This window comes from Hyperolius riggenbachi, chromosome 7 (assembly GCF_040937935.1).
Source record: "Hyperolius riggenbachi isolate aHypRig1 chromosome 7, aHypRig1.pri, whole genome shotgun sequence".
Lineage (NCBI taxonomy): Eukaryota > Metazoa > Chordata > Amphibia > Anura > Hyperoliidae > Hyperolius > Hyperolius riggenbachi.
The window spans coordinates 707,300-723,217 of NC_090652.1; the positions used below are offsets into that span (position 1 = coordinate 707,300).

Consider the following 15,918-nt stretch of genomic DNA (forward strand, 5'->3'; position numbering starts at 1 on the left):
ATATGACTTAGATCAATACAGGGCAGCACTCTAGACTGTTACAGAGGTAAATGTCAGGTATTCATAAATGCCAGACTTAACAGGTGAATTTTCAGGGATGGAGATGTCCTGATTGGGTGTGGCAGGGTGTTCCAAAGTGTAGGGGCAGCATGACAGAAGGCTCTGCCTCGAGGTGGACTCTGGAAGTGATCAAGTTATTAGATTCCTTTGATCTAAGGTTGTGTGTGTGCGTGTGTGAGTGAGCGAAGGGTTATGTGGCAATGGCAGGGTTGGCCAGTTAACAGCCTTGCGGTGGCATGCTGTACTAATTGCAGGCGGTGCAGGTCTTTGTTTGGAAGGCTGGTATAGAGAACACTGCAGTAGTCCATCTGTTATGTGACGAAGGCATGAACTAGGGTTGGATGATCTGCTGGAGGTATGAGGTGCTTAATCCTTGCAATATTCCTTAGGTGAAAGAAGGAATGTTTCAAAACAGTTGAGATTTGATTCCTGAAGATTAATTTCCCATTGCGGAGAACGGAATATATGCCTCAGTGAGGAGAGTGCTGTTCCAGGAAATATACCCGCTATGCGGAATTTGTAATTTTTAGTTTTTAGTGTTCTCTTAAGTGTGCTGCTTGATGAATTTTGTCCATTGATGCGGACTTCTGTAAGTGCCATTTGAAAATAATACTGGAGAGGACAAGAGTCACTGGACTATTTTTAAACCATTTTTAAGGATCCATTAGGAGGAATTGAGGTCTATGGGGATTGTGGGCTCAATAGTGCACTATTGATAGATAAATTGGATGCCGTTTTAGGAGATCTGGCAAGGAAGATTGTTAACCTGCTACGCAATTTGTATGTAAGTGTGCGTGAAGCTGATTATCACCATTAATTTCATTTTATTTCTATCATTAACTGTATGAGATGGTTTTATTAAAGACATATAGAACTATACTATTGGAGGCACAGGTATTTTTATTCTATATTAATTCCCCATCAATCAGTACTCCCACGCTGCGCACTGCTCAACCAGGCTGATTTCCTGATCAACTGTGTCAGAAGCTGCTGAGAGGTCGAGGAAAGTCAGGATGGGACATTGGCCTCAGTCTCTTGCCATGAGCAGATTGTTGCAGATCTGGGTGAGGGCTGCTCCACAGCTGTGATGTTTTCTGAAGTTAGATTGAAGAGGGTCAAGGGTGCAGTTCCTGGCAGAAAGGGGAGGTTGGAGATGGGTCTGTAGCTGTTTAGAGTATCTGGGTCTGGATGATTTCTTGAGTAGCGGCTTGACGATTGCTTCTTTCAGACAGATGAGAAACCGCCCTTCTTATACGGAACAGTTGACTATTTTGTGGAATCCTGGTGTGAATAGCTCAGGGCATTTCAACATGAACGTAGCTGGGCGAGGGGCCAGATCGCAGGTAGTCTGGTGAAAGATTAAGAGGATATCCAAGATAACGTCTTCAGTACTTACCTTGACATTAGACCATGGTGGTAGGCTATTTTTGCATCCATAATATGGCGCTGCATAGTTTTCCGGTAACATTTTTTGTTTACAAATTCCTTATTTAACTTATCGGTTGGAATTTACGTAGTTTGGATTATTTACACATACGGACATTTGCTTTTTGGGTGAATTTGGCGTAGTTGATTAAAAAATGGACGTCAGCAGCCATTTTGACCTGCTGATTCATTTAATTGCCCCAGACATTAGCACTTTTAAATATTAATCTTTATTCTAGCTATCTTTTTCATGACACACTTCTGATAATATATCCCTCTACTAATTAGTTTGGAATGTGTCTGTCCTTTTCCAGAAATGGAGACCCAGCAAAGCAGGTCTGTAACTTACAGCCTACAGCAATTTTAATACAGTATTTAAACTGTAACTATTCTTATAGTCTAATCAAATAACATCTATATTGATCAGTTATCTAAATCATTTAATTCTATAATTGTTTATAAAGAAATATCAAAAATATATAAAGATTATAAAACCGCCAGGTGGCAGTGTGTGATATTAAGCATAATCTTTCTTTATCAATCTGACATTGTAAGTTTACCATAACATTTGAGGTTTGCTGCCATCACTAATTTCAGCATATTTAATTCCCAAAATACAGAAAAACATGGTGACCTTGCTTTGTCTGAAACGATTATCCAAACCTCCAGAAGAAATTAAAAACAATTTATCTTGCAAAATACATTTGAAATGAAGCTATTGCACTTGTTTATGGAATAACTCTAGCTAGCACATAACTGACAATGGCCTCAATTCACTAAGCTTATCTCCTGTCTTTAATAGCATTTCTAGAGTTATCACCATGGTGATAAGGCATGTAGTATTCAGGAAACATTTTACCTCAGGCAAACCTAAAGTTAACTCTTCTGTCTTTAAGTTAACTCTGCAATCCTTTAAATAACTCCAGAATTCTAAAGTTAAAGACAGGTTGTTAATTAACTGTGTGTGAAAATAACTACAGAGGAGGTAACTTATTGGCCTCAATTCACTAAGATCATGCTAGAGATAATAAAGCAAGAGAAAACTTACCTCCACAAAGTGAGAGAGTTATCTTATCTCTTCATTCCTTAAGTTACCTCCTCTGTAGTTAAAGCGGAATATAACCCTGCATTTCAACTTTGCTCTAAAACATTATTTACAGTATATTATATGCAACCAGCATTTTTTTTTTTTACTAGACCAGCATTGGAAGGGTTACACAGGGCTTTAAAGTTCCTTTAGATTTCTGCAGACGCATCCGAAGCTGAAAAGAGATACATTTTGTTTACAGAAATGTATCTAAGTGTTGAATGACTCATCTCTCTGACTGAGAAGGAGCTTGGAGGACAGCCAAAGAGTGTGTAACTGTTTATCAATAGATACATAGAATGTAACAATCTGAACTTCTGCCTATCTCTCCACGGAACTTGAAACGTCTGTGTTTAACCCTTCCAATGCTGGTCTAGTAAAAAAAAAAATGCTTTTTGCATATAATATGCTGTAAATAATATTTTAGAGCAAAGTTGAAATGCAGGGTTATATTCCGCTTTAAGTTTCCTCCTCTGTAGTTAAGATACCTCCTCTGTATTTATTTTCACATCCAGTTAATTAACAGCCTGTGTTTAACTTTAGAATTCTGGAGTTATTTTAAGGATTGAAGAGTTAACTTAAAGACAGAAGAGGTAACTTTAGGTTTGCCTGAGGTAAAATGTTTCCTGAATACGACATGCCTCATCACCATGGTGACAACTATAGAAACGTTATTAAAGACAGGAGATAAGCTTAGTGAATTGAGGCCATTATCTCTTGACATGTATACATCTTTTGCTAGGCTTATTTAAATTATAGTTGACTAAAAAGAATATACAAGACAGGGTTTCAATGCATTATAACAAGGAATCTGACAGCCCCGCTACACAGTGAAACCAGGTCGCCAGCTCCACAATTTAATCTGCTCTTATTCTTCTCACTCTGGTTTTCTCACAATATAGTCTATCGAGTTTTCAGGTTCTTCTGACTCCTGTTCATTAACCTCCCTGGCGGTCTATTAAAACCGCCAGAGGGCAGCGCATCACAATTTTTTTTTCTTACATCATGTTGCTAGCCTAGCGCTAGCTACATAATAGCCGCTGTGCAGCGCCATCTCCCCTCCCCTTCCGATCACCTCCGGCAATCAGAGCAAACAGGAAATCCCGTTCAGAACGGGATTTTCTGTTTGGCTTCCCCGTCGCCATGGCGATGATCGGGATGACGTCATCCACGTCATGGCGCACGGGGGAGTCCCGATCCACCCCTTAGAGCTGCATGGCGCTGATAGGCCAGGCTGCGCAAAGGGTCTGGGGGGGTGGCACGGCGGGTAGCGGCGAATCGGCACGGATCGGCTAGTACACGCAGCTAGCAAAGTGCTAGCTGTGTGTACCCAAAAAAAAAAAATTATGCAAATCGGCCCACCAGGGCCTGAGAAATCCTCTGCGGCGGCTGAACCCGAACTCAGTTCGGGCTTACCACCAGGGAGGTTAATTGGAACATGTTTGGCTTTGTCAGATTAACAACAGGTTCAGTAGTAAGATTAATATCTTCAACATACACGTATTTTGCTGGCCTAAATTTGGTTTTAGTCTTGTGTATGACATATGTATGGATTCACCCTTGGATCTGACGTTTCTATCATCTCGGTAGCTTGTGTAGACATGTACAGAAATTCTAGGCAGCATTTGTTTCTCATTTCAAGTCATGTAATAAAACTTAAAGTTCAAAATGTATAAACAGGAACTATACAGTTCATGTGGACCCTAAGTTCTTTTGAGCACAATGCAAATGTTTTATTGTTAGCTTACAAAAGGTTAATTAGTTAGTACTATGTATTAATGCAGTTAACTACATCTTTCTTATACCACAGGGTTTCTCGCATAAGGTATGCAGTAGTACAACGTATATTGTAGTTTACCAGCAGAATCTCATAAAGTAATGTTATCTTTCCACATAAATGTAGATTTTATAGTAAAAGTTTAAGGATTGAAAAGTTCTTGGTTATGCAAGTCGCAAGCTAGCTAGTTGCAGTAGTTCTCAATAAATCACATGTGTTAAAGGGACTCCGAGCTCAGAGTAAAAATAAAATTTGAACTTACCCGGGGCTTTCTCCATCCCAGCCCTGGTCGGGACGTCCCACGCCGGCCTCCTGGCTCTTCTCCCAGCGGCTGTCCGCATAGCGCTGACAGGCTGGTCCCCCGGGCGACACTGGCGAGTGTCGGGCCTTCTCCTTCCCTATACGTCACGAATGACGTCACACGCCGGCCGCCGCGCGACATGACGGCGGCCGGCGTGACAGCACGGCGCATGCGCGGTTTAATCGCACATGACGCGCGGCGGCCGGCGTGTGACGTCATTCGTGACGTATGGGGAAGGAGAAGGCCCGACACTCGCCAGTGTCTCCCGGGGGACCGGCCTGTACGCGCTATGCAGACAGCCGCCGGGAGAAGAGCCAGGAGGCCGGCGTGGGACGTCCCAACCAGGGCTGGGATGGAGAAAGCCCTGGGTAAGTTCAAATTTTATTTTTACTCTGAGCTCGAAGTCCCTTTAACATCTCATAGTTGAAGTTGCTTCTCCATGTTTCCAGTATTATGGACTCATTCTCTTTCTTGAATTGATCAGACTCCTTACCCCTGAGTTGAAAGTCTTTGAAACTTGTGTTGTAGACTGTGATCGTCCTTGTATCCGACTCTTGCTATGATTATTTTCTCAAAAAGTCAAATGTGATAGATTATTCTATAGATTCAGTTTGATATATGATTGTTGTCTTGTTAAGCTCAGAGTCTTCTCAGATATGAATATCCAAGGCAATTACATTCTTGATACTGGATATGTCACTTGTATTTTTTCTCTGTGATTAAAGTAGAACTCAACACCAATCATTCATTTATATTGGAAGAAGTAGTGCTACAGAATTTTCTTTGCTGGAAAACTCTTTAACAGGTATCGTATGTTTCAGACAGATTTCAACCAAGTGTCTGTAATTCTTGTATAGAAAGTTACAACACGCAGTTCTCACAATAGCTCACATCTCCCCTTATTCTGCTTTACAGTAATCTAGTACCAGTCCAGTGTTTTACTAGCAGTTTAGTCGGCCACTTTAACACATCATTAGCAATTCCAAATGTTTAGAACATTTCATCTGTAATATTATCAAACAGTCCCGCAAATAACTCTATATTTTCTGAGTTGGCTATAACCAGTCATCTTGGACCTATAAGTCTAGTGTATGCGCCAGTCTTTGCACTTGAAGGAGTGTCACTCTCTTAGTCTCTCTAGTACGTCTCTTATACATATAAGGACTAGAGATATAATTGATATTTGAGCTGTTCTTGCTCTTCAAGTCATGTATCGGGTGTTCCTCTAATTATGGAGCATCTTCCCTTTCCACCGACAGGCGATGAATTGTAGGCTATATCCAGTCATAGGGCAATTTCATTTGCCCCAGGATGCCTTCTTGAAAAGGATAAGTAACAACGGCTATCTCCAAGTTGTATTTTCAAACAGATGTTTGTATCGTTTTATCATTGAGGTTGTAAGTTAGTACAGTTTTCCATTCACAATGCAGATTTACGATAGTCCCTTGCTGATCATATCTTTTCATCATTTAGGATATTGATGATTGTCCACCAAGAAGCAGAAGTCTAAGCTGTCATTTGCAGTCCATGAATTGCATGATTGAACATTTCTGAAGAATATTTTCCTTAACTTTCATGCAAAGTATTTACATACTCTTCAACCGGTACTGGAATGGCTAGGTTGGGCGTCGTCTTCAAGGATAAGGGCTGTATGAGCAAATCCAGCAGTCAGTCTTGTCCAGGCGCTGGGCATACTGTAGATTAAGTGGTATTATCCATTTACAGTAAAAGTTGAGATTACTTCTCTTACAATAGTGTTTCTTTTTTTCCTGAAATAAAAAATGATCATGTTCAAGTTGTGTATTAGAATCCACCAATAGCATATCATATGTGTCTTCATTTGTGGCTTCCTGCGTGCCGTGGCTTTTATCATAGCTTGACATCAGTAAGTAAATCCTTGTCCATGTACAAAAACATTTTCTCTTGTTACCGGTTCATCACTTTAGTAAACTGTTGTCCTCAGCGTCACACTTCTTGAATAGAGTATCAACTTGAACTTCATCAGTTGATTACCCAAGGCATGGATTTCTCTTCCAGTCTCTTGGTGTTGTCGAGATCTCCAAATGGCGGAATAACGTTTTTCCGATCAATTGAACTGTGTATGATCAAATAAAAATAAACCTAATACTTTACTTCCCTTAGAGTACAGAAGACAAAGACTTTTTAATATATGGTGATTATAGGTTAATATAGGTGCATTGATTATATAGAAATGTATAGCCTATTTTAATATAGCAATGCTGAATTGTCCAGTCTGTGTGTCTCAAGGAAGATCAGATGTTAGTTAGCAAGTGGTTAGCCATACAAGAGTGTTTTTGAATAGAAAGGAGACCACAATCTGACTAATAGTTAACACAGTTACCTTGCCTTGCCAAACAAGAGGAGTCTGAGAACAATGAGAAAGAGACAAGTCTTAACTGGTTTTGTTTGAGAATAACTAGCATTTGTGTACAATTGCCCAACAGAGGAGGCTGAAAAGATGAACCTCTGAATACAATCTCTAAGGCTTGTATATTTTAGAAATTAGTCATTGTTGCAAACCAAGAAACTTGGTGACATAGCAAACAAAGTGTGAACACATGCCTCCAATCTAAGGACACGACTCAGAGAATAACACATGACTCACTCATATGTATGCCTTATGAGTAGAAATGTATCATACAAAGAGTAATACAAATACTTTATGATCAAGCCTTATATAATGGTTACCATCAATTATGTTTTATCAGGAGTTAATACAAATCAATAATAATATAAAAATGTATATGTATTAATATCAACATGATTTGAATGGATATATCTAAAATGGTATGAAAATACTGTATATTTACCCTTGTTGCATTGTAGACCATCATATTAATGGAGAGAGATATAAAACTTTGCTAACATGCACAATGTGTTATAATGAGAGATCCATGATGATTTTAAGTATGCCACTATGATTTTGGATAAAATCAAATCTATCTTGGATATGGTAGAAACTGTCACTGTATAATAAAACAGAACCAGTGATTCAATCAAGATCAGCTATCCATAGAGGAATTATATCATTGATTTATTCACTGTGAGTTATAATTAATAGAACACAGTCAAAATGTCTTTAGTTTTGCCACATATCCCATTAAGAATGTGATTAGTTAGCCAACAGCACCTCCAGAGGATGAAATCCAGGATTACACTTGGGTTAAAGATTAGTTACAGGAAACTCCCACTGATCACTCCCACTGCCTTGTGATAGGCTGGAAGATTTGATCTCCTGGGCAGGACCATAGGTAGTGATGAGAATAAGAAGAGAGGGGTCATTCAATGAGGGATCATCAGATCACCAGCAGAAAGGGCTCACAGGGGAATCCATGCATTCTGGATGATCACGCCCAAAGGAACACGCCCTAGACGCCATCTTGGTAATTATCAATGACCAATTTTTTCTTTTGTTTTAGTTATATGGCTTATCACAGCACAGATATCTGAACTTTTGATTTATTGACAATTATTTTTCTTATTTTATAGTAATTTATAGCCAAAGGGAGTGAGTTCTTCCAGTGCACAGGAATTGCTTACTCCGTATCTTTAATAAAACCTATTCAGTGGGTACATTTTTCTTTAGATTAACACAATCAATAGTTTTAGTATCGCTGGCTGTGAATTCCATAACTTGTTTTTGGATAAAAGCTAGACTTCAAGCTACCTCCTCTAAGTATTTATATTTTGGTATTTTGCCGCAGTATGTGCAGGCCACGCCTAGCACAGTTTAGGATGACTCAATAGATATCTTATTCCAAAATTATATATATGTTACCCGCTTGCTCTGTGTAGTAACACAGGCCAGCGGAGGTTAAAGTGTAGACAGAAGTAAAATTCCTGTCATTTATAGTTGATTGCATAGCAATTGTGGGACAACGCCCAATCGTTATATCCACTGAGTCATCCTAAATTTGTCATATTGTATGGTATAGCAGACATCAGCCATTTTATTTTGGATAGCGCACCTTTGATTTTGACTGCGCAATTTTGATTTTTGATAGCGCCATTTTGATTTTAACAACGCCATTTTGATTTTGATAGCAGCCATTTTGATTTTGATAGCAGCCATTTTTGATTTTGATAGCAGCCATTTTGATTTTGATAGCAGCCATTTTGATTTTGATTCAGCCATCTTGTCTCCAGGAATCCTGTGGTAAATTGATTGACATGGCCGGCGGCCATATTTGATGAGTCATAGCTCTGCCTTGCATTTGAATTGACTGCTAATGGGTTAAGTCTTTTGTTTCTGGTAAATGCGTGTAATAACCTTTTGATTATATCACTAAAATTGTATTATCCAGCTCATTACTCATTATAAGAATAACCTTATGAGTCTTTTTTTTCATTCAAAAGTGCAATTTTATATCGTTTTGAAATATTGTTATATTTATTTGATATTAAATTGATATTTTTACAAATTGGTCTACGTTTGCATGTTTAAACCAGTACTGCGAGAAAAACCTCGAAAAACGAACTCACACAGTTAGGCGTATGTTTGTATTTTTAGCTCCTCCCATTTTTTTTCCAGGAGCTTTACATTTCTGATTTTATATTTTTACGATTTATACAAACATTGACAAAACGCCCGACAGTGTACATAACTTCTTTTCTCCTTCGTGTTTTCAAAAGTCCTCATTAATTCAGGCTTCATTCTTCACACTAGGCCTTTAGTCATCTTGTACATAGAATGTAGTGTAGTGCAGACTTCTGTAGAACCAGCTTGATCCCTGTATGCCATTATTGTGAGCAGTTATCTCCTGGTTTCTCCTGTAGTATGGCTTTCTTCCTGTAACTTATTATAAGTCTTTTCTTTTAAAGTCTTTTATTGTATCTGCTTCTGTATCTAGAGCATGGCAGTATATCACGGCATAGGTAGACAAACCCATATCTTCTAAATCGTCTCCATATATGGAATCAAAAATAGAATATTTACGTATGTTTATCAGTCACTAAAAAAAAAAAACTTTAACTTATTCTATAACTGGATGATCTTGATATCTTAACCTTGATATGATGTAAGGATCTCTATAGTACTTCCATTTATCTATCAAAACATTCTTTTACTCTACTTTTGGCATTTTCTATGTCAAATGTCGAAAATATTGTCGTCTTCTTCAAGTTTGAATATAACCATTTTCACATGTTCTCTCTTCACTCACCTGGTAATTTCCTGCATCTTTTACCCTGATGTCCACTTCTGTCTGGCGTTGTTCTCTTGTATTCCTCTCTCTTAGTGCCGTCTCGATCTTCTCTCAGCTGGTGATTTAACCAGTAGTCGGAGTTGTGAAAGACGTAGAAGTCCTTTTCAGTTCTCACACTTCTCTGGTGACTCCAGTTAAATTAATAAAGTAAATCACCAGAATATGAAGCATCTTATCGGTTCTCTGTCATCTCTTCAGCATCTAGATCCACGTGTGGGAAGGTAGCTTCTGGCTTGTAGCTGAGTAGGTGTTTTTCAAGAGAGATTCGGTGGAATGCGTCTGAATAGCTCTCAAACCACCTATTTTTATACACAGTGGAACCAATATGGCTGCCTAATTTGGAATTTCCCCCAATCTCTGGTCCTGATTGGCTGACATTTCCTTGTGCCAATCTTTATCATGTAAGCCATAATACTTTTGTTAAATTCCTTATTAACTTATTGGTAGTTTGGAATATTTACAGTTTGGAATATTTACACATACTGACATTTGCTTATCAGGTCAATTTGATGTAGTTGATTAAAAATGGACGTCAGCAGCCATCTTGACCTGCTGACTCATTTAATTACCCCAAACATTAGGACTTTTAAATATTAAATAATCTTAATTTTTGCTATCTTTTTCAAAATACACTTTTTTTTTACAGGACGCACACCTTGAAGTGACAGGGATATCGAGGCTGCCATAATTACTGTTACACAATACCAGCTCCCTGGCTGTCCTGCTGCAATAGTGTCTAAATCACACACCTGAAACCAGCATGCATCTAATCCAGTCACACTTTAGTCACCTGATCTGCTGCATGCTTGTTCAGGGGCTATGGCTAAATGTATTAGAAGCAGAGGATCAACAGGGCTGCCAGGTAACTGGTATTTGTTATAATTTAAGTAGGCCTCAGTTACTTGGCCTGAGTTTTATGTAAAAGGCTTGTCCGCAGTGTATGCCTTTAAAATAAATAGAGGTTTTGTGATGCAGGCAGAGGCATCTCAGGGTCTGCGTGTAGCAGAGGATACACGCAGATACTGAGAACATGTTCCTAAAAGAAGGCCATCGGACTACTCTGACCTTAACACTACACCACAGGAACAGAAAACATTGGCCATATTTACTAAACATCCACGTTCCTGCATATAGGCCAAATGCCTCATTGATTATTAATCAAGTAGGTGTGTATGATGACACCACGAGTGGGTCCCCCAATAATCTGGTCTAGGGGGTGGCGAAGATGATGTCATATTTAACTCTTTCCTAGTCGGTATTAAAGGCTGAGGGAGCTATGAGAGCTCACTTCTGCTTCTTCCTTCCGCACTAGCTCGCAAGGCCGACTGGGACTTCTAAGCATGTTCTTCCTTTCTGTAATCTGATATAATGTATGCTGTACATAGGTAGTTTAGTGTAACGTAGTTAGGAAGAAAGTACCTGATAGACTTCAGCAGGGAGTCTCATCACGAGCTTGTAACGCAACATGAAGATTGGCATGGCTAGGATATGATGAATGTATCTATCTGTATTCCTGTTTCCTGAATAAATAACGTAAACATTGAAGAAGCCTGAGAAAGTCTATATCCTGTTTGCGGTGTGGAGAGTCAAGTGATCTCACAGTTTGTGAGACGGTGGTGTCGAAGCAAGGTGATATAAGAACAGTTTATAACAGTGGTGCCGAAACCCGGGAACGTAGAAACCTCTCTCTCCTCACAAATCATCTGCAGCTTATCTCTGCCATAACTCAAACCTACTCAAGCGCGCAGCGTAACTCTAAACCATATTAACAGCTAGTACTGCTGAAACGCACAACAGACAAACTGGCTAAACAACATAACAGATACAGATATTTACAAGCATGTTAGCAGCTCTGACTGGAAATGCGAGAAACTTGCAGAACATCTCACAAACAGAAAAACACTCGCTTTCCTCTTCTATCCCCTCTCTCCCCCCTCCACCTGCTCGACAGCCGCCCCCCCCTATCTCTTCCGTGGGGCGCTCTCTGCTAGGCTAAAACACAGCTGGCATCACTCCCAGTCTCTGGACGGGGAGAAAGAAAAACAAAACCAACATAGAAGAAGGAACAAAAAAAATAAAAAAAAATAAAGCACGCAGCCTCCATGCTGCAATTAACACAGAATGTACATATGACCACATTATCCTCTCCTTGTTAAAACACCAAATACAACACAGATAACGCCATATAACACGTAAATCAAACTTGCCTGAGAGGACTTCGTACGCCTGCCAATTCGACCAGCTTGTGGCAACTCCCCGAAACTGAGTAGATCCCTGGAACTACTGAGCGTCATCTCTGTGTACCCACACTGGCTCAGCGGATCGATCTCCAGCGGCAGCTGCCAGCCGGCCTCGGAGCCTTCCAGTCACCTGCGATCCGGTTTAGGCTATGACTGCGTGCACTTACAGTCAAAGTTTAACATCCACGAGTTTCGCCGCTGGTTTCCTCGAATTGCAGACCATGTGCTCGGCTCCCACACACTCACACCAGCTTATCAGTCTCAGCTTGATAAGCTTAACAGTCCGCGTCCGTCTATTCCGCTTGTTTTGCTGTGGAATATCTTTAAAACTTCTTCTTTGGCCCCGGCCCCTGTCTGCCTGTTTTGCTAGGCAGGGAAGGGTTTCAGCACCACTGTTATAAACTGTTCTTTATCACCTTGCTTCGACACCACCGTCTCACAGACTGTGAGATGGTTAGTAGTTCCTGGGTGATGCTAAGATGTAAAATATTTAGCATTGCAGCTGTGACGCGGTTGGTCTCAAGTTTGGCAAGCATCCCAGAGAGTATAGGTAGCGGAAGGCTGACTCTCGGTAAAATGTATCGATGCTGTGTGTAACTATGCATAAAAATGTTTGTTCTGTGTGTATTTTGTTTTCTCTCCTAAGATATAGGAACGAGAGGCTGCTATGGGAGCAGCCATCTTAGCTGGCAGTCCAGGACTCAAAATGGCGGCAGTGGAGAGAGCCCGCCCCCGAGAGTCATGGCCCCCACACGTCATGGCAGGGGGGAGGAGGGGCTGGGGGATCCACGTCACGTCAGGCTGTGCTCGCGGCTCCGGGCAGAGCAGCTGAAAGGGAGGGGGGTAGAAATACAGAGACATGCTACTGTGTGTCATGGGTCTCAAAGTATTTCCCCAGAGTTTTTCCCTGAGTCCATGGAAAGGAATGCCAGGATACGTGCACCAAGCTATTACTGTCAGATTAGCAGGAGCATAGATAGGAAGAGTGTCCCAGCTAGGTGCAGGGACACACGTAGCAGTGCAGGTCAGGAAAGTGTCTGTACTGAGTTGCTTACGGGATTATTCCTGTAAGTGGGGCACCTTAATGGGTGGTGCAGCATGAGTTCCCAACAGCGTATAGGGGGGGGGACAGTGCATCAGGGGGGTGCCGGAGGTGGAAAAAAGGGAGTTGACCAATCCGGGTTTCCGTCGCCGCTGCTGCAGAGTGGTAACGATTTTTCCGGTTTTTGTCGTGGACAGGGCCAGAGCTTGACTGAGAGGTCTATGCTGGGCTGGGGCTGTTTTTTTTTGTGCGTTTGTTTTCGTCCACTGATTGGTTAAATATGTTTTTTCCAGCTTCTATCAATTGTAGCACAAAGAACAAGGACTGACAGCAGTTCATGGGGCAATTATACAGATGATAGAATTGCCATGTACAGAGTGACAGTGTATCAGTACGATGTTTGCCATGTGACTACCTTCCATGTGGGCATTCAGGGATCTGCATACAGGCATGTGACGCTGGTATGCTTAGCCCTGCACCCAGTGTAGTTTAAATGTAAAGTGCCCCTTCCTACAGGGAGGCAGCCATTTTTTTTTGGGTAGTCTAGGTGGTGGCACGGCAAACATTGATCAGAGGGTACAACACACAGAACTTCTAGCAGAGCTGGTATCGCGATGAAGTTCTAGATAAGTAAATGCGATAATGAGTAAGAGCATTGCAGGCTCACCTGCACAGCAGCATCAGGTGTGGCATCCGTAATCTGTGCATGCGACGGCCGCGCATGGACAGATAGGGGGGATGTGGAGTGAGCTTCCAAAGGTGAAGCGAGCGTCCAAAGGTGAAGCGAGCTTCCATAGGTGAAGTCCGCGGGAGCATATTTTAAACAGGTAAGTACTGAGGATAGTACTGAGGTAGGGGGGTGAAGTTTAACTCCAATCTACCAATAAGAGTAAACAGAGTTCATGAGAACCATAAAACAACGAGATCAATTACGGTATATATTGATCATTTTAAAGGGTAAAGAGTACAAGCCGCAGGGCGAATCCCAAATCATTAATAAGAATTGATTTGTTTGTATTTCGATTTCAGGTGTTTGGCAATATGGAATGGAGACAGCTGCAGTGCTGGCAGCAAAGATGGAGATGTCAGTCGGATAAGCGAAAGGTTCCAGATGCCAATCTAAGCTTGGAGGAACACGAGATTCCTGAAATCGGAAAGAGACTAAAACACGAGATTCCTGAAATCGGAAAGAGACTAAAACACGAGATTCCTGAAATCGGAAAGAGACTAAAACACGAGATTCCTGAAATTGGAAAGAGACTAAAACACGAGATTTCGGAGATCGGAAAGAGACTAACAAAACTGTCGGAGCAAAGCATAATGCAAATTGCTAATGTTTTTCTTTCCCAAGGTGGTGCTTTTATAATGAAGAGTACCGTGCTGATGGTGATCCTAGGTTGCCATTCCGTCCTAGGAGAACGAAGAGAGGACATTCTCATGTATAATAAGGGGTTAATGAGAATGCAAGGCCCAAACATGTTAATGTTGGGTGACAAAGGTACTAATCCTTTAACACCTCCCTCCGCTTGGCACAGATGGACTAAGCGGGGAGGGAGGAAAAGAGCACTTGTGCCAGGAGAAAACAAATTTCATGGCACAATGTGGGTGAAAGGTCTGAAAGGTCAGGTGTGCTGGCAGGGTGACTGGAAAGGCAGTGTCAATCTGCTATTGAAGGTCACACTCCCAGAATCGATACACCGATCCAAAGGTTTGCTAAAAGGTACATTGCAGTACAATGGGTACATGCAAAAGGTGGAGTGTGTGATTCAGGGGTACCTTGTCTTGGTTATGCAGAGTGAGATGGTTCCAGATTGGAGAGGAACGAGCAGGAGGTGTCAATTCTCCTACCAGAGAGACGCAGGGGACAACATCACACTCTGGAGCTACCAACAGAGAGTGCCTCTGAGACAACTATACACACGTAAAGGCTGGAAAGCCGAGGGTTGGTGGTTCTCGAAACAAGAAGTAACAATCGAGATCAAGCCACATTTCCAGGTGACAAAGAGGGTGGGGAGAGCGGTCCCGGGGGAGGGAAAGCCCACACAGGGAACCCCATTCACACTACACGGGTCACAACAGGGGACGATATTACACAGTCCATATGCAGCCGCTTATCCTCATGATAGTTGGGTAAGTGAAGAGGTACTCTTAATCGAACAATTGCAGAGAGTACAGTCTTCCCGACCTCAGGTACATAGTGTGCCTCAGGACATAAGGGGGGAAGAGGTCCCATCAGGACAGCTGGGGACATATTTTGTCAGCGAGGGATTGGACAAGGGGAGGTATATTACTTTTTCTGGAGAAGGATCTTTTGCATGGCAGCTTCGAGATGTTTGGGTGAACAAATGGAAACGGTGCAACATTCCTTTAGGCACCGCTACTTCCTTAGTTCCCACCTTAACCCGTGTCTTACACCAGGACCTGAGAGGTCAACCTTTTTTGGTGCTAGACGGGGAGGTGAAGCAAGTAGAGTTGTCCTCATGCGGGCAATTCTTGCAGAAGTACCTGCGTTGGCCGGAGCAAGTCAAATTTAGTGAAGATGCCTGCAGGCTCAATAACGCAGAGTGCGAGGCTACCATTCAAAAGATCCACCCTGAAGCCCAACCGATAGTTCCGGTGGCTGAAGGAAAGGTTTGGTTTTTTAACATAAGTTCTAATGATACATTCAAGGTATATTCTCATAACTGTTCCGATAAGGGGGAGTTTCCAAGGGTAACATATTGGGTGAGTGGAGATCCCATATGGATCCTGTCATCCAGGT

At 41.5% G+C, this 15,918-nt stretch overlaps 1 protein-coding gene across 1 annotated transcript in view; it reads right to left on the minus strand.

Annotated features, from left to right (window-relative positions):
* RHOT2 (ras homolog family member T2) overlaps positions 1-15,918 on the minus strand; it is a 166,301-nt gene that overhangs the window by 9,049 nt on the left and 141,334 nt on the right. The gene's annotated exons all lie outside the window — the stretch shown is intronic.